This window comes from Rhipicephalus microplus, chromosome 7 (genome assembly GCF_043290135.1).
Source record: "Rhipicephalus microplus isolate Deutch F79 chromosome 7, USDA_Rmic, whole genome shotgun sequence".
Taxonomy (NCBI): Eukaryota; Metazoa; Arthropoda; class Arachnida; order Ixodida; family Ixodidae; genus Rhipicephalus; species Rhipicephalus microplus.
Genome location: NC_134706.1, coordinates 55,481,591 through 55,500,707, shown reverse-complemented (window position 1 = coordinate 55,500,707; position 19,117 = coordinate 55,481,591). Strand labels below are relative to the sequence as shown.

Genomic DNA, 19,117 nt, shown 5'->3' with positions numbered 1-19,117 from the left:
TACCCGAGCGAAGCAAAGATATAGCGCACCCGTTTCCTGCGAAATATTCAAATTACGTATTTAGTGCAGAATGCATGCAAAATAGAAAGACTTACGCCGTTTAGCAGGCGTGATGTACACCTTTGTTTTACCTCCCGTGTTCCAGTTCCCCACGGTAACTTCTACATCCTTTGTTCTGAAAATTACCAGTGTAAAAACAACAGAAATGTTTAATGAAGAATGCATTACCACTATATGAACTAATAGTATTTTTAGAATGTTTATTAACGTATTACGCTAAACATACAATGAGTTTCATATTAAACATGACCCGATGAATTAACAGAACGACCTGAATACGCAATGACCACCAAGCATAAGGCGCACTGTTATAATAAAAATCCAAGTGATTTTACATCCAAAAACCACTTTATGACAGTGAGGGACGCCTTAATGAAGGGCTTCAGAAATGCCGAACATCTGGTGCTGTTTAACGTGCATGTGCAATGCACCTAACCGGTCTTCGGCATTTTACCTCAATTAAAATGTGACCGTCACGGCCAGGGTCTAACCCGCAACCTTAGGATCTGCAATCGAGCACCGGAGCCAGTGATCCTGCGCTGCGGAACACGTGAATATTATCTGAGTTTCAAGAAAATACGCTGATTTATAATGTTTTCTCTAACTTTTCTGCTCCTTACATAATATATAGCAATATGAGCTCTAATTCATCGGAGTAGTGTGTTTAGATGCAGTTCTACAATAGTGCACACTTCGCAGTGGCTGGTGTATTATTAGTCATTGATGCAGAAGAAAACACAGCATATGGAGGACGCGTGCGATGGGAAAACTTTATAGTAAGGTATTAGTCACACTCCACTTGTTTTTAAAAAATATGTAAATAACTCAATGCCCACCTGCTAACTCACAAAATTCATATTTCGAATCTCGCACGTATTTTTCAAGTTGCACGAGCTCTCTGAATAATAAGGAATCTTATGAACTTACCGTCTACACTTATGCATCATCAGCTCTCAAATAGGCTGCCCATAGACCTGACGAAACCACAAGAAATCACTAGCCACAAAATAAACTACGTCATTTTTTTATACTCGCACCACTTGTTGGACGATGATGTATGATATCCCTACATAAATATAAAACCAGTCATTTGTTGCTGAGTATACTTAACTGTGCTTTTTTTGAAACAGTGCCACTTGATGAAGTCGAACGTCCCATAATCCTACTCTTACATTATGATTTTGCGCACTGCAGTTTTCGTCTAAAAAATATTATATAAAGACTTTCTTCACAACATCAAGTGGAAAACTGGGCCGTGCATATACAAGATAACCGATGCACCTAACTTCAGTCGGATAAAAAATTGATTTGAATTTTTTCAGGCTGGCTTGCAAGTGTTTGCTGTGCTTTGGTAATGTAAGAAATGTGCATTTTGACTCTAACAATAGATTGAATTTCACAAGCTTGCCTCGTCTCAAGATAAAACAATACGCATTCAGCCGATAAAAAAACAATAAAAGACTCCCTGGGTTACCTGTGAATACGTCTATGACTTCTTTTGTTTCTCACTCGTTGTACACTTCTCGCCAATTCCGTGGAAGTTTCGTGCACGCAACGTGCACTGCCTATAACGTTCGATGGATAGGGTGCTTTCAGAAGCTCACCTGGTATTGTATTTGGTCCTCTATCAGCCCACTTTTCATACCAAGTGACGATTATATTTAAAGACGTGAATATGGGGCGCAATAGTGACGTCATAAGTGTGCTATGACGATCTAATCAAGTTATGTGTTTTCAATCACTCGTGTTGACACCGGTGATGCATGATGCGAGACCCCGACACCGCTGTTGCCACCGACAGTAAATTTTTGAACTTCATGTGACATCCAAATGTTTACCTTTCCTTCACAAGTAACGAAATTTGGAGTTTTTCTTGTCAGTAAAAAAAACCTAATTTTGTTGTCATTTTCGACCCTTACAGTACCGACTGTGTCTCGCGCATACGATGAGCCCCAAAAAATGACAACTTCGGACACATCAATTATCATATTGTCTTGGCCGGAGGCCGGCTGCCAGAGAGCAAGGCGAGATTCTGGTACTGACAGCAAACAACGTCATGGTCAGATTTTCTGGTAACCCGAAAACGCCTAGCTGTTCGATGGTTGTGAAATGGAATCGTGGACAGCCTAACTATACGGAAGACAACGTCGAAACTGCACGCTCCGCGAGCGCGCATTGCGGGGCTGTTCTGCGATCTTTAAAAATGACTGGTCTTACCTCATTAACGTCTGCGGTCTGCGTGCGCGTAGCGCGAAGTAGAGATAATCTGGTTGTTTCGCTTGGTGATTTAAGTAAGACTTCTCGAGGTGTAGAGCTCGTTTTTTCCTCCATCTCCTCGGCACGCTGGCTCTATTTGGCTTCGTTCCGATGAAGAAAACTGCCTTATTTCAGTTTCTCCGAATAATTTTCCGTATCTGCCGACGAATCTCTCGGAGCCACTCCATTTGTATATACGCTGCAACGATGGCTCCTTTTGAATTGTTGCAAAGTGCTTTCACCAGCTCCTAATTTGACGTCAGGCCAGATTGTGCATCGAGTGGCGCTGCTTGCTACGGCGATTGCAGGCAACGGCTGAACTCACGGGAGGCCTCCGGCCAGAGCAAAACGTCAAAAAAAAAACACGGCTAAATCAACTATCGCTAAAATATGTCGCTACAGAATTCTCGAAGGGTGAAGACATAATCATTGGTGGGATACGATCTTGTTAGTTTATATTGACGCCTGACCAGGTGCGTCGTGTTAAACTCTGGCTTGTGACGAAACCATGAACGCCCAGATATAGCAACTGTTATGCCAGTGTGAATGCAAGTTACGAGGTAACAAGTTTTGCGGTGGTATATAGCAGTCCAATACGCACTATATCAGCATTATATGCTGGAACACGCGAGCACCTGAGTCATATTCTCTAACTTGACCCCTATTGCAAAAACAGCGTGATGCCAGTACGTTTTTTGGCACTGGTACACGCTGGAGACGCTGGCACACGATCACTGACCCTTCGCTGGGCGCACTGGGAAAAATCTGTGTCGCACTGGTCGGGGCGCTGGCTCAACCGCTGTTATGCTGGTGCGCACTGCGATGCGCTGGAATTTCCTCTGGCAAGCACTGGTGAATGCTGGAGCGCGCACTGTTTCTACCAGCGCAGCTGCAGCGTGCATGTGCCGTGGTTTGTTTCGGTGTCGTTGAATATGTAATGCTTGATTCGACGGCTAGGAGAGATAGTACTCTAACAGATACAGAGCATGCGTAATTTTTTAACAGATACCGAGCATATGTAAGCGGTCCTACCGAGTGCCCGGCCCAGCGAACATTAAACCTGTCATGCCAGCCGCGTTGGTATATATGTTACCGGTGCTTCTTGCTTCGTGTACACACAACTCTAAAGCGTGAGAATAACTGTAAAGTATAGTTTAGACATCCATGAACCTGAATAAACCATTTTGTCTTGTGTCGATGTTCACACAAGGAGCGCTGACGATCGATTGTCGCGCTTTCAGCTACGCAGGCTGTCACCGAAAGCTGCCGGCCGCACTTAGCCGGTACTTCTCCGACTGATATGTAACAACACGCAATTTTCAGCTGGTAATTTAGTACGCCTTCGTGAACTGACTCCTTGACATACGTTTTCAGCGGATTGAATTGCTATTTCTATGTTTTTTTTTCAAATTGTCGGTATTGATATAACTGCATATATCTGTGCACTGGCACGCCCGCTGTTTACTGCCAGCGGAGGCCAGAAAAACGGCTGTCGCTCGCCATCGTCACTCCGTAAATGCATATCTGGCATTGATTGACCTTCCACTTACTTCAGGTACAGTTTAAGTAGCAGTTAGAAATATTGCGAAGCTCAAATGCAGAAACGAGAATCGCAACTCGGCTGCTTCGAAAGCAGCCTTACCCAGTGCCCCGTCCAAGCGAGGCCTATCGTGCCGCCTGCGTCGGTGTACCTGCTGCCGGCGCTTTTTACTTTAGGTAGGCACATTTACTTTAGGTAGGCACATTTAGGTAGGTACATTTTTACTTTAGGTAGGCACATTCCTAAAGTGTAACAATGACTGAAAAGTACAGTTTAGACATCCCTTGCCGTAAATGGACCATTTATCCGCGTGTGCGATTCCCGCACAAGGAGCGGTGACGATCGACGTGTCGTGCTTTCAGCAACGTAGGCTGTAACAGAAAGCTTCCTTCTGAGTGCAGGAGCCGGTACTTCTCTGACTCGTACGTAAGAACACGCAATTTTGAGTTGGCAATTTGGTGCGCGTTAGTGAACTAACATACTGGCATACTTTTTCAGCGGATTGCATTAGTCATTTCTTGGGCGGTTTCTTAGTTGCAGGTATCGATATAACTGCAAATATGTAATCAGGCACACCAGATGTGTACTGCTACATCGTCGCTTGCGCGAAAGTAAAAATACTCAATATTCACTCGTGTGTGTGGATATCTACCAAACAAGACATGTAACTTATCTGCACTTGTTGACCAGTAGCAAGTGCTAGAAATGACTATAAAAAAAAAAAGACTATCGGCAGCAACATCTGACAGTCTGCGGCTGCTCCTCCAGTCAATTTGAGATTTTTCAGAGTTAAGTAGTAGATGCTTCAAAAAACTTTGCGCTCTTGCTAATATCTGCACGTCATTCGGTGCCAGGAAGCCCTTCGTCACTGTTGAATCAAGACGCAATTGCTATTTCGAAAGGAATATCGTAGCAGTATTGACTGTGCGACTTGTAAACATGAAGTTGAACAGCGCATTGTTCGAATAAATAGTTGTTTCACAACCCCTTAAGCATGTTCCGGTGTGGCGTAGTGGGTAGCGTACTGAGTTAGAAATCAGGAGGTAGCGAGCTCAAATCCCGTCAAGTGGTGAGTTAGTATAAGGCACCAATTACCGGCGTGTTGTGTGTAGCGTAAATAATGCGGCTGATGTAGAGCGCGTAGCCAGTTCCCGACCCGTCAACAAGCGAAGCCGATCGGTTCTGCGAAAGCGAACGCGGAAGGCCCCGAGTATGGGAAAGAAAGGAGCCTCCTTCGTTAGCACGGTTTACGAGCGGAGCCGTCAAAGTCATCCCCGTTTTGGACTAGAAGGAGAAGGCTTACTCGGAAAAGCGTCTGGCAAGAGGCAGGTCAGGCGCCACCATCTGAGTTTAAGCCATTGTTGGCATGCACGCGTGCCATTGAGAATGACGCGGGGACGCGACCACTTTGCTGACCGAGACATAGTGGCAGCAGGGAAATGAGCATAACCTCCCCGCTGTACATCATTACCGAGTGCTGCTAGGATGTCGGGGCACTTCGCTGTAGCATGCACACCTGGTAAGCGCACGGAGCCCAACGGTGTACCCACCGCTCTTAAGCCTGTTTCACATGCGAGCGATTTTGCTCCAAGAGCGGAGCTGCAGCCGCCGCGTGAGGCCAAAACAGATTTTTACCGTAGCGACTAGACGCCCTTGTGAAACTCGCCAGAGTTGGAAAATTTCGCTAGCGGCACAAGCGGCAGTGCGACCAGTGACGTCGTTTAACACTTGGTGACGGGGGTGGAGTCGAGAAGTTGACGCGCGCGCTGCGAGGAGCTGGTTCCACAGAACAACTCGCTCCGACTAAGTAGCAGACAATATCCGTCCTCTCCCCGGCTCCCAAATGCTTCGCATCGCACTGCTTTCAAGTCGCTGATAGAAGTTGCGAAACGATCTCTTCTTCGGGACATCAAGATGGAGGATTTCCGCAAGAACCATAAGAAGAGCATTCTTTGGGAAGAAATTGCCGAAGTCGCATGCTTCCATAAAGTAAACGTTGCGGCTTGAACTGGCCATGTTCACTGGTGAAGTCGAAGTGCAGCTGTTTTCCTTTCGTTGCTCTCGACGATGCTTTCGCCGTAGTGACAATCGCGTGCGGTTCCTTTTTTTTATTTCAATAACATTATTACTACTTTCTTTTTTCTGTTTTTGCGTTTTCATCGAAAGTTATTCCCACTTAGAGGAGCCGCATGGCACGCCGTACTTGTATGTCGCAGCAATTGTTGCTGCTTTAACAAATGATGACATTTGGTGTCGCGGTGCATAGATGAAAGGCTTCACATGAACGAGAGAGCAAGGACGGCTTCTACGGTAGTGGACTTGAGAAGTTGCATTCTACACAGGTCACTGAAAAGGAATTTCGTGATGTGACTCAACAAAGAAGGGGCGCGAAGCTTCCTGTCATGGTTCGGGGAAATAAGGCACTCATCAGGGGCCTTTATTTTTGTTCTCCCCTTCAGGAACACCTCGATTTCTCACTAATACACTGGCTGACTTATGCGCGTCCTCTCAGACGCTTTTCTCGCAATGAGCAATTGCACCGCAGAACGCTCAAGTTTGCAGGCTGTCGACAGGTCCTGCCACACTGGCCAGCTGCTCTCCGTGACATTCAATGCAGGAATTGGCGGCTGGCTAGTCGAAAATAGATGTTCGGTCGCGAGCACAGCATACACTGCGTAGATAACGAAGAACAGCTGTTAATTTCAGGCACCAGGGCAGAAACACATGCATAGAAACATGCATCTAAATTGCACGGTCGAATGCTACCAATTGAATGTCACTATGTCCCGACGGCAAAGGTGTGTTGTGTGAAATGATGGGATACTTTGGCTGTCCTGCTCACCACCACAGCATTTATGGACGCAAGTGCATGCTAAAGCAAGAATTGCTGCGTAGTCTCTTACCTGCGCCGCGCACAAGTGTATATACAGCAGTCAAAGAACAGGGACAACTAGCGTATCACGTATATTATGCTACCTGCCGTTGATGAAACTCCTCATCTAGGAGTGTTTTACTGAATTATTGAAAAATCTAAGAGGCTTACTCTTTAGGGCCAAAGCATGCGAATTCGAGCGTCAGAAGAGATGTAGACCATTCAGAAAACCTCAATGAAGGATGTGTTCACATGAGCCAAAGGGGGACCACAAACACTGCTGAAGCTTACTACTTCGAGCTTTTATAAAAACTCTTTTTTTTTACTCGAGCGAACAGGTACAAAAATTTAGGTATAAATTTTGCGAGTTGTGTATACTGGGCTGACAGAAACCTCGTTCAGTGTCCCAATGTTAAATCGCTGAAAGCAAAAGCAATGAATTGGAGAAACATGGAAAGTGCTGCGCAAAACGCGCTCGCAGTTCTTAAGCATTCACCTAGCTAGAACAGCTGTATATTAAAACCATACAAGCAAACTCTTCTTTTTTTTCTTCTCCATGGTCAGTTATATCAGTTATATGAGTGCGAAACAAGATTCATACGTGAAAAAGCCAGGACAAAACAAAAAGCAATTGCAAACGTTGTTTATTTGTTGTAAGATACATGTTAAAACTAGTTTAATCAGTGTACAGATGCGTGAAAGTCGAGCTGCTATTGATGATGACCCCCGTAGCACAGGGGCGCCAAATGAAGGACACTTGGAGGAGAGCACGGCTTTCAGATACTACTGAAAACAGCGGTTGATCGGCGCCTTCCGCGGACAACACTGCCCACCAGAACGGCGGGCGTCGCGCAACAGCAGTGGTAGCAGCGGCGCATGTGAAACGAACGCGCGTTCGCGCGTCCTCCCGCCGCTCATCGCCGCCACCGCTCGTTCGCTCGCATGTGAAACTGGCTTTAGGGAGGCTTCTACGAAGCAACAATTAATGAGAGAATTGACGGGGCTCGAGCGTGAGAACGGCTGCCGACAGAAGTCGGCCGATTGAGGCAGCACAGCCTGGCATGGGAGAGAGTGTCACACGCGCAGAACCTATCCCTTTGCGTGTTTTGTTTGGTAACGTGGTTTTAACCAATGTAGTACCTGCTATGAAGATGTTTCTGCGATTGGTTGTGATGATGTGAGTCCCAACATGTGATAGGTGTTTGTGAAGACTCTTTGTTCAACCGAGGGTTGAAAAGAAATTGTTTGAATCTGAAACGAGGGCGGATGTTCGGGCTTGGACTCGGGCAGTAGCCTGAGGTTGCAATAAAGCGTCTCTTCACTGTACTACGGCTCTTTCTTCGCGCTGCCATCGTGCACTCGAGTCATCGAGGGGACCCATCCCGAACCTCAAACATCTTCCCTCCTTGGCTAGTGTAGAAGCTAGTCGATGAGGAGGAAATTAACTCGGTGTTTTATTTTTTAATGTTTCTTTTTTTAACTTTTATTGCGAATGCACATAATCTTACTTATATATATATTTATTTATGGCAAATGAGCGCCCCCGTTTTATCCCTCGGAAGCCAATTTCCGCAGAGTACTGGGACTCTGCCGCTCCAGCGTCCCAGTACCTGCGCTAGAAGGCGCTGGTACCAGCGCCATACTGGGCCCATAATCAGGCATGGCGCTGGACGCTGGTACCCAGTGGCACTGGCTTTGCCATAGGGACATCCAGTAATTCTTTACAGCAGTGCCTGAAGGAAACAACGTAGAGAGTACGCAAGCCAAGTGTTCGTTCTCACGCAACACAAGAGCTGCTGCAAAATGGCAGCTGATTGCGCATCCCACGCCACGATGAAATTATGACCGCAAGCAGAATGAAACAGAGTATGGTGGAGTGATTTTTACAGAATTCCATAAATAGTCGATTCCACTCCGCTTTTGACTTGCCTAAGGGCCTGCTTTTTTTTCTCGCCTGGCGGCGTAACCCCGTTGTAGAAAAGCCTGCCTTCGGTACTTCTGGGCCAAGCGTCAGAAGAGTTAGCGTAGTTTTTTTTAGGCGAAGCTGTTCGAGCTGTAGCCCTAGTTTGGTAAGTCTACTAGAAAACTATCGTCATTATAATGTAGAAATTAATGTGAAATTTGTATGAATTCCACTACTGACCGCTGGTCCACTGAACAAAACGTACACTGTAAGCAAAAACTATCCGAGTTTGGGGTTTTTCCGGCTCATGACCTCTGAAAACTCTCTCGGGTTTAAAATTACTACCTCGCGTAGGAGTAAAAGATGGTACATGACATAGTTTTACCACCACCTCTCAGGCGAGTAGTAAAAGGATGTCAAAATCCAGTTTTACCACTTAGGGAGAGTTCTATCACGTGATTTTTAACCTGCGTTTCAGAGTTTATTACCACGTGACTGCAAGGTGCAGCTGCTTCGGCGGCTTTTGCCCCATACCCCCCTTATGACGCTCTCAGTTAATACTGAAGGTACGCGAAGCCCACAGATGTTTTTTTTTGTTTTTTTTGCATCGCCATGCCTCTGGACTAACCTCGAGTCAGCGCACTTTTACTGGAACTGAGGGCAGCATAAGCACAACAAGCGAGAACAGCATTCTTTGAACGAAAAAAAAAGACAGGGGGGGGGGGCTCTCAAAAGAGAAAAAAAAAAAGAGAAAGAAAACCTGCTGTGGAAAGCTGTCCTGCATATTTTTGCAAATTGTTGCTTTTGCTCGGCGGTGGCTTTGGAGACAGACAGTGCAAAAAGCTCGGTATCTGTGTGTCTGGTTGGGCTGATGGATCTCACGTGTTTCCTACATCACCGAGCGACCGTACTCTTCCGAGCGCCTCCTAACCTGCATGTCGCGGATATCTCGCTTCCGAACCGAATCGCGAAGATCTGCCAGTGGTAACAAAATCAATCTGGTGTCATCGTACGTGCTTGCCTGCTGGAGAAGCAATAAGCAAAATGCTTCACTCTGTCGTCGGCACCGAGCCGTGGCCACCAGTGACCAGTGGGAGAGTGTCGCCGGGGCAGGTCAAAGAAGCATCGCATATATTTTGTTCCACAGTAGGCGATGTCTCCATGAGTAAAGTACTGCCCGAATTGCCCACATCATGCACCAAGTGTTCTCAAACATGTAGCGCGAAGCCGATACGAGGCAGACGGAAACAACAAGAGGCTGCCCGTGAGCACGAAGAAAACCCGGATGGTGGTCTTTCGTTGGAAGTGTGCATACACCGCCCCGTCCCCGTAAGATAGCGGTGACGTGTTCATTTGTGTCTGAAATGACGACGAAGTTCGCACAGGATTTGTGTTCTGTGATCGCCAGCTGTGTTTTATCGGATAGCCGTGCTCCTCAAAAAGGCCTAGAACGCCGTCGGTAAGCAGCTTGTATGCAGGCGTGGACCGCTCTTCTACGCCCGTTGTGATGAATACGTGCTGCTACTGTGTTTGTGCACCGTCTCTGAATGAAAATCATTGAGCTACCATGCTTTGTGCGTACTTAGGTATATTTTGTGGACTTGTGCATCAGCAGTGCTAACACGCGTGGGGCAAAGAGCCCGGTGTGCCAAGCATTTAATTGATAATCAAAAAGGTGAGATCGTGTAGAATTATAATAAAAGGTTGGTGTGAAATTTAGTGCCCTGCAGCCCACCTGAAGCTTACGCTTGCACCTTCAAGCGTTGTTGTTAATTGATGCAAAAAAAGAGCTCTCCTACAGGTACTACATTGCCGGTCAAAAAGTCGTGCCTATATATATACCGGATTGTCGAAGTGTAGTCGAACAACGCGTGCAGTCTGTGCTAGTGGTGTATTATTCTGCATTTGTTGTGTGTGCGTGTTTGTCTGTATGTGAATGTATGTGTCACCAATTCTGCCGTTAAATAAATTCAATCAATTCTGCTATTCAATTAATTTGTCGACTCTGGGCGAATGCACCCGTCATTTTTATTTTTTTACCACCAGAAATAACTCCCAGTAATCACCTCAAAAACCTTGTGAAGGTAGTAAAAATTTACTCCCTCTATACTCGCTGAAAACCTCACTGGGGTAAATAATTACTACTCTCCCTACGTTCAAAAACTCACTTAGCACGAGAGTAAATTTTAACCTCGGTAGTAGGTGGTAAAAAAAACCCAGGAAAGGTAGTGCGCTAGAGGACAAATGGTTTAACCAGTTTTTGAGGTTATTTCAGGTCATTTTTGTTTAGTGTGTATATACTCTGCACGTGCGTCTTTTACTAGAAAAGGCATACATAGGTAATTTTAGGACCATAGCGCGTACCACGCGGTGCTGAGCATGCAACGCTCGCACGAGAAGGCGAGTATTTCAACGTTTTGCTAAGGCGAGACGGTGCTGGCACCTACCCGTCGCCTTGCGTTCTACACCTTATCACCTCTGAGACGGGCGCGCACGCCCATCTCGTAGCCACTCGCATCGTTTTCCAAGAAAACTGCCAGATGGCGCTCATGGCTCACATGTGACGTGACTTGATGCGGTCGTTCGTCTCCACTGCACGCTTAAAGCACTCTAACGCAGCACCTCCAGAATGTCATTCACTGATTTTCTTGCGCAGATCATCAAATAAATGCTTTGCTCACTTTCTCCACACACAAAACTATCGTTTTTCGACGACATATTCAGATTAATATGAAGGTACGGGGCCAGTTTTTTATAATAGATTTTTCTACCGAGGGAGAGACGGCGCGATGGGTTTTGTTGTAACGCGTCGAATTTGCTTACATTAGCATGAGAAGTTATCATGTCGCGTCCCCGCCCGCTTTTAAATGATGGCGTATCTTTATCAAATCAGGGGACGAATTTCAACTCACGATTACGGAGTTAGACAAGGAGAGCAGAAAGGTGGGTCTTAAAATGAATCTGCAGAAAACAAAAGTAATGTACAACAACCTCGGAAATAAGCAGCGCTTCGAGATAGGTAATAGTGCACTTCAAGTTGTTAAATACTATGTCTACTTAGGGCAGGTAATAACCGCGGAGCTGAACCACGAGATTGAAGTAACTAGAAGAATAAGAATGGGGTGGAACACATTTGGCAAGCACTCTTAAATTATGACAGGTAGATTGCCACTATCCCTCAAGAGAAAGGTATTTAACAGCTGTATCTTGCCGGTACTTAGCTTCGGAGCAGAAACCGGGAGACTTACAAAGAGGGTTCAGCTTAAATTAAGGACGACGCAGCGAGCAATGGAAAGAAAGATGGTAGGTGTAACCTTAAGAGACAAGAAGAGAGCAGAGTGGATTAGGGAACAAACGGGGGTTAAGGATATCATAGCTGAAATCAAGAAGAAGAAATGGACATGGGCCGGGCATGTAGCGCGCAGACAGGATAACCGCTGGTCGTTAAGGGTAACTAACTGGGTTCCCAGAGAAGGCAAGTGGGTTAGGGGGAGACAGAAGGTTAGGTGGGCAGATGAGATTAAGAAGTTTGCGGGTATAAATTGGCAGCAGCAAGCACAGGACCAGGTTAACTGGCGGAACATGGGAGAGGCCTTTATCCTGCAGTGGACGTAGTCAGGCTGTTGATGATGTTGATGATGATGATTTATCTTTATAAATCACAGATTGGTCTCGCAAGAAATGTAAAAGTTGAACGCAATATATAGTGATATCCTTTTCTGTGGAGTACTTAAATCACTTAGTGCCGCTAGAACGTGTTTTTTGAGTGATAACAGCTTAGCCATAGCTGCAATTGCACCAGAAGACACCACACAGACTTTGCCTAGTGCTGCCACTGTAGTCAGCACTCAGGCACATTAAACTTGCATGGAACCGGCGCCTCGGGGGTTGGTAGCAGGCACCGGAGGCTGGGCGCCAGTTTCGGTTTCAAGAAACATGCACGCTCGGAGCGGTTGCTGGGCATCCTAAAATCTGGTTGAACAAAGTGACATCAAGGTGGATAGCCTCACCTATTGATTTTGAATAGTTTTAGTGATGAGAAAATACGACTTATCTGTAAATAGTTCTTCTTTTCTTCTTTGAACAGTTTCACTTATTTTCTGAATTTTAAGTCGGGTGAAGCGTGAGAAGTTGTTGATATGAGTTCGTAGCGCATTCCTCCGCTCCTCCTTGCCGCTCGCTCAGCGATATCACACGCTGGATCACGCGCAGTTATCTCGATAGGTTGGCTTACGACCTGCAGCAAGGATATGGCAAAGGGTTGGCGTGCAGCGACTAGAAGCCCTAGTGGGCCATGCCGAACAAGTCTACCATCCACTTCACCAGAATGGCTAAATTGGGAAACACAGAGTTTTCGTGGTTCTCTGGTGTGTTAACCCAGGGGTCTCAGTGGTTCTGCGAAGGTTTTTCGGGTTTCGTAGAAGCGACGAATGAGCAAAAGTATTTCGGATTATTTTTCAAGAGGATATTAGGCAATATTTTACATGAGTACAAGAGCAAAGCCAGTTCTCTGCAAACATCAGAGGGGTGATATAAACGCAGTGTCAGTAAACTAATTCGTCATGACGATTGCCTATTCTGTCGGTCAAATACATTTAATGAAAGGCTTGAATTTATTTTAGCATGGCTACATTCTTTTGTTTACTTTTGCTACCGCCATGTAACTAAAATGAGTTGAAGCAATTAGAAGCTTCTTCTTTTTCAATAAACGCATATAGCCGCGACTTCAAACTTTCTCACTCTTTACTTTTGATGATGTTACTCACATACATGTGATGTATTCGATGCTATAAGAAAGAAGTAGAGGGAATGCCACTGAAGTGAAAATTTTTTCATGAAAAATTTTCTTCGCCAAATCAATGCTGCTGCGCCGACGATGACAAGTCCACCCTTCAAAACATTATTTCCAGTGAAAATATCTCTCGAACAACTTCCCAGCACTTGAAGCCTCTGAGTTTCTCAGAAAATCTGTCTCGTTTGGTGCTCAAGAGCTCTAAAAATGTGTGCCCCGCCATAACCGACTCATAGTTGTTCCGCTGAGCCACCGCCATAACGTTTACGCCGAGTCGTTCAACTTTGTTCAACGACTCTGCGTGAGTGTTGCAGCACAAAGCTAGAAAGCTCAGTGCATTACCTGCTATGAACAATTCACTGCCAATAATATTGTGTATTCGATTTATCTAACTTCTCATCTGTGCAGATGCAGATAAGAAACGATTGCTTGGATAACTTTTTGTAGTGTTTTGAATATGTGCTGCTTATGCATGAGAGCGGTTGTTTTTTTTTTCTTTTTTACAGAACATGCAATGTTTTCATATGTTATAAAACGTGTTATAAGCAGCACAATTAGGCATAGTTTGTTTTATCGCATATTTTTAGTAGAATTATATTGCACCTTTGATTAGAACGAACTCATTGCCTGGCAAACCGGTGCCTCCTGAAGGGGGCATGAATTATCGAGAACTTTAAAACTATCACTTGTAGTCATAATATAGCATATAATATAATATATATATATATATATATATATATATATATAATATAATATATATATATATATATATATATATATATATATATATATATATATATATATATATATATATATATATATATATATATATATATATATATATATATATATATATAATATAGTCAAGCAGAATGAAACGCACCAACAAAATATTTTATTACTTACATTTTGATCAATCGCTTGGTGCCGGTTCTGAAAAAAAAAAGTGGTTCAGGATGCAAGAGCGGGCTACTCAAAATACCACCACTCTCATCTTAGGCACAATATTCTGTTGGATGGCAAGATGAGGGCTTTGCCCATTTGATATGATATACAGTTACCCATTTTTGGGACAGCTTAGTTTTGCAAGGTAATCGATGTGTTGCAGAGACGCTAGAATGGAGATATTCAGAAGAAGACGAAATACATGGACTGTGGCCCGCTTTGACATTACGCATGTATTTTGTTTTCTGTGTGCGCTTTTTCGGCGCATCATTTACTCGCTGTTCTTCCGCGCTGAATAGCCTAAAAACTTGTTGTACGTCATTTCATTTTCTCATCACAGGGGTACATGCGTGATGGTAAAAGAGTAAGTTGTAAGCAGAGCTTGTCATTTCATCATAACTTGTATTTGAACGTCGGCATGTGTTGTCACTTATTAATGAAGTTCGACATTTCTTTGTATGATCTTTCTAACCTCGGAGTGTTTATCGTCTATTTCAATCACGCCTGAGAGACCAGTCGAGTTACCACAGCGTTCGATCCCTCTATGCCAATATTTCCACTAAGTGCACATGAGCTTGTAATGTCAGGGGTAATTTCAAATTCACTTGTATTTATCTGACAGCATAGACACTTGTCTCTTTTTAATTGTCTAGATGGGGAATGTTTCGAGCTTAACGATTTCACTACAAGGGTGAGGTGCGAAACGGGTTTCTCTTCACCGGCTTTTTGTCACGAATACCAGTTATTCCTACAGAGGGTATTCTGAGAGAGTTCCATTTACCTGAATACGACAAAATGGCTATGGAAGTGTCTAACACATGAGGAGGCACTGCGCCGTGTCGCCTGTAGGCAGACAGAAATTAGGTGCCCTCTTCCTTTTCCTCATGAACCACTAACAACAACAACACGTGAGGCGAAACGAAGAGCTTTTCGCGCAGTAACACAGATGCAGTATCGAAGTCTATTATATAATGATCAGTGTTATTCTGCAATAACTACGAGACGGGGAATGGCTTTACGTTTCAAAACCACAACACGATTGTCACGCATGTCATAGTAGAAAGTACCGACAATTTCAAAGAGCTGATGTATACTACACTGCATGAACTATAAGCACACACCCATTGCGTTTTCGATCCATCTATGGGGTCACTAAGGCAAGGCTCAGCCCGAAACATTGCGCCCACGTTTCCCTCAGTAGCCATGTAACGCAACTTCTACACCACCACGACGCGAGGGGGGAGGGGGGTTTGTAGATGGCAGCTTGTGCCTGGCGTTTTAAAGATGAGAGTCTTTCTTGGGGACCTTCGACGCAAAGATTTTGGTCTGTCTGTTCATTTGTCTGTTTGTCTACCCTTAACGTACTGGGCACTCTTAACGGCACCAGCCGATACCCCAAACGACTGACCCCATTCGCAGCGCGCACCAATAGGGAGTTTTAGGGCTGGGTAACCAAGCGGCTTGCGTACCCAGGAGGTTGGGGCGGCGGTATCGCGCATGCGCCAAACCCCAAACAGATGCATCGCAAGATCGCTGGGGCAATCGGGCCATGCATCCGCGCGGCCAGCCATAAACAACGCTGCCACCACTGGCCTTCTAGCGGAGACAAGCTGCCCTGGCGCAGATGCTGGCGCATCATTTTCCCTTCACGGCGAGTAAAGCCGAGGCTGGCCAGAGCCACCACTTTGACTTTTAAGCTTTAAACGCAAATAATATAGTGGCTACCCACTATATAGCATGGAACAAAGGTGCGAAATCTCGGCCAGCATGGATGGGCCGCCTTGTAAGGTCCACCTTCGCAGAAACTCGCGGTATCCGCACAGCGGATACTCTAGCCATCGAGGTAAAATAAGCCAAAGTGCGAGCACCAATAGCGATTGCATTGTTTCAGCCAGATTGATTGATATGTGGGGTTTAACATCCCAAAACCACCATATGATTATGAGAGACGCCGTAGTGGAGGGCTCCGGCAATTTCGACCACCTGGGGTTCTTTAACGTGCGCCCAAATCTGAGCACACGGGCCTACAACATTTCCGCCTCCATCGGAAATGCAGCCGCCGCAGCCGGGAATCGAACCCGCGACCTGCGGGTCAGCAGCCGAGTACCTTAGCCACTAGACCACCGCGGCGGGGCGTTTCAGCCAGATTACCAAAGCTAGAATGGCCTAGCAGGAACAAGGAAATAAAGTATATGCCAGCCCCCGACCAGCTGATTAGGTGGGGTGATCTAGCGCGGCCACAGTGAATCAGACAATCACAACATTGTTATTGCAGAAACATTGTGCATTGTACGTCTTGTGTGAAAACCACGCAGCGGCGTTATTACAAATGAGTAAACTTTTCATTCATTTTCACCTCAAAAAACATTACGCGTAAGCCAACATGTTGATGACTGTGGTTGCACGAAGTGTCACAAGATGTCGATACTATTGTTACAATAACCTTCTATTTTTCTTTTTTTTTGCGTACACCTGGATTCTGTACACGATAAAAGGAAAGTTTCGTGATTTTGCCGTCGCGATGATTCATTCCTATGTAAGAGAAATGCAATTTATTTACAGTTAGCATCACCATTTGTGGTTTGCGAAAGCCTAAAGGCATACATGTTTACGTATTAGGAGCTCAAAACATTGGAAGAGGCGCGTTCCTGTAAGACGGTAAATGCAAACTAGTATCCGTTAACACGTTAACGTAAAGAAGTATACGTACAAGCTAAAAGTTACGCAGATTTAAACGTTACATCGTTGCTCTCTTGTCACGCTTGTTGAGTTAAGACCGGCCGTCTGGATTGCTTGGAATCGACGTTGCCAGCTTCAGTCGCAAGTATGGCGCATACGAAAAAACTTTTTTTTTGTTTCGTGTTGATAACTGTCATAATATTTTAAAATAATTATTTGAAATTATTTACTTCATTTAACTATGTATGTTTAATTTACCATTTTAAATTGCAAAAATAATTAAATTATACTCACGCGACAAGATGCTATGGCGCTGCGAGCTCGTGTTACCTTCGTGCGGCTTGCGTTCGCGTGCGCGCCTCTATAAGGTATTCCAGTTGGGCATGGGTTGGGTACGCAACGCCGCGCGCCCCCAAGCCCGCAGCGCCCCAAGAGCTTGGGTACCCAGCACTGAAACTCTCGAATGTTGCTCATGATTCAGCGTTCATACTTGTGTGACTGTCAATACAAAAGCAATTATTGCACATATCTGAGGCTCCAAAACAACACGTAGATATTTTGTATGTGCGTCTTTTACTTAAAAAGGCATACATGAGTAATTCTAAGGACCGTAGCGTTTATCACGCTGCGCTGACCATGCAACGCTTGCACGAAAAGGCAACGCTTCGCTAAGACGACATGGTGATGGCACCTACTCGTCGCCCTGCGTTGCACACCTTATCACCTCTGAGAGCAAGCCCGTCTTAGAGCCGCGCACGCTTCGTTTTCCTAGATTACTGCCAGATAGCGCTTATGTATCACGTGTGACGTGACTTGATACGCTCGTTCACCACCACCGCATCGAGGCACTCTAACGCAGCACCTCCAGAATGTCATTTACTGAATTTCTTGCGCAAAACATCAAGTAAACATTTTCTTCACTCTCTCCAGACGCAAGATTTTGACGACATTTGCAGATTAACATGCAGATACGGGGCTAATTTCTTCTCCTGTATAATGACACAAATCATTGCACGCAGCTTGCTTTAATAGGGTATTCTGAAATGACATGTGTCACGCTGAAAACGGAGTAGACGGAGCTCATTATTGCGCTCGCGAAGGCCAATCAAGCCGCTGTCGAAAAGTTAACGAAGATGAACTTGCAAAAAAGACCACCAGGTCATATTACCACTGTGTTAGAAAAATTTCATGCTAAAACTATTCTTTTAAGAGTCGTACAGGGCTACCACGCAATGGGCTCAGAAGTTTTTTTTCTCGCATGGTATTATATTCTTGTGTTTCAAGTGGCGTTATCTGAATAACTTCTACAATGGCTCTCGTTGTACAACTTAGTGAATAGCAAGGATGACGTAGCTAAACGTCATTTTGATCAGAAGTTTGAAGCGGTGTCTTTCAAGCCTTATACCAGGGCCGCTAAAAAACGATTTTGCCCATTCTTTGTACTTCCCTTCTTCATCCGTGCTTTCTTGGCAAGCATGCCACATGCATTAGGAATCCAAAACCAGTTCAAAGAATATTTCGCTTTTTGTTGTTTGCAAGCGTCATAAAAAGAAAATATGGGGTTCCGTAAGACCTATATATATTTATTTGAAGTAATTCTCACAAAATATACTTACAAGTTTGCTTTAGAGTGAGGAACTTGACTGCAAAAAAACATCATATTTAGAGTGGTTTGCATCTCGATTTCATGGCAGCTAAATTTAAACGTACGCATGAAGGAAGGAAACTGTCCTAGTGTTTGTTTTATTTGTGCATGCGTTTAAATTTAGCTGCAACCATTCGTCATCATGTTTAGGCTCTAGCATTTTAAACCGACAACTTAGCAATTTACATAAACAGCCGTTGTAATGCACTTAAAAACAGGAACCAATCGTACCGATGTTCGAATGGTAAGCTGTTGTTTTGAAAGTGTTTGCGCCCTTTGTCGGGTCAAGGGATAACATGGTTAAAACACAGTTTTTGCACGCCTCAAGTAGAATACCTATGACGGAGTAGCCTTGATAATCACGCCTCGCCGTGGTAGTCTAGTGGCTAAGGTACTCGGCTGCTAATCCGAAAGCTGCGCGATCG

General features: G+C 44.9%; 1 long non-coding RNA gene across 1 annotated transcript; it reads right to left on the bottom strand.

Moving 5' to 3' along the window:
• Positions 1-97: 97 nt before the first annotated feature.
• Positions 98-18,691, bottom strand: LOC142767472 (uncharacterized). Its single transcript, XR_012884906.1, has 3 exons — positions 18,664-18,691; positions 14,330-14,356; positions 98-175 (listed from the first exon to the last, which is right to left on the bottom strand). It is a non-coding gene; the product is annotated as an uncharacterized LOC142767472 (long non-coding RNA).
• Between the last annotated feature and the right edge of the window lie 426 nt (positions 18,692-19,117).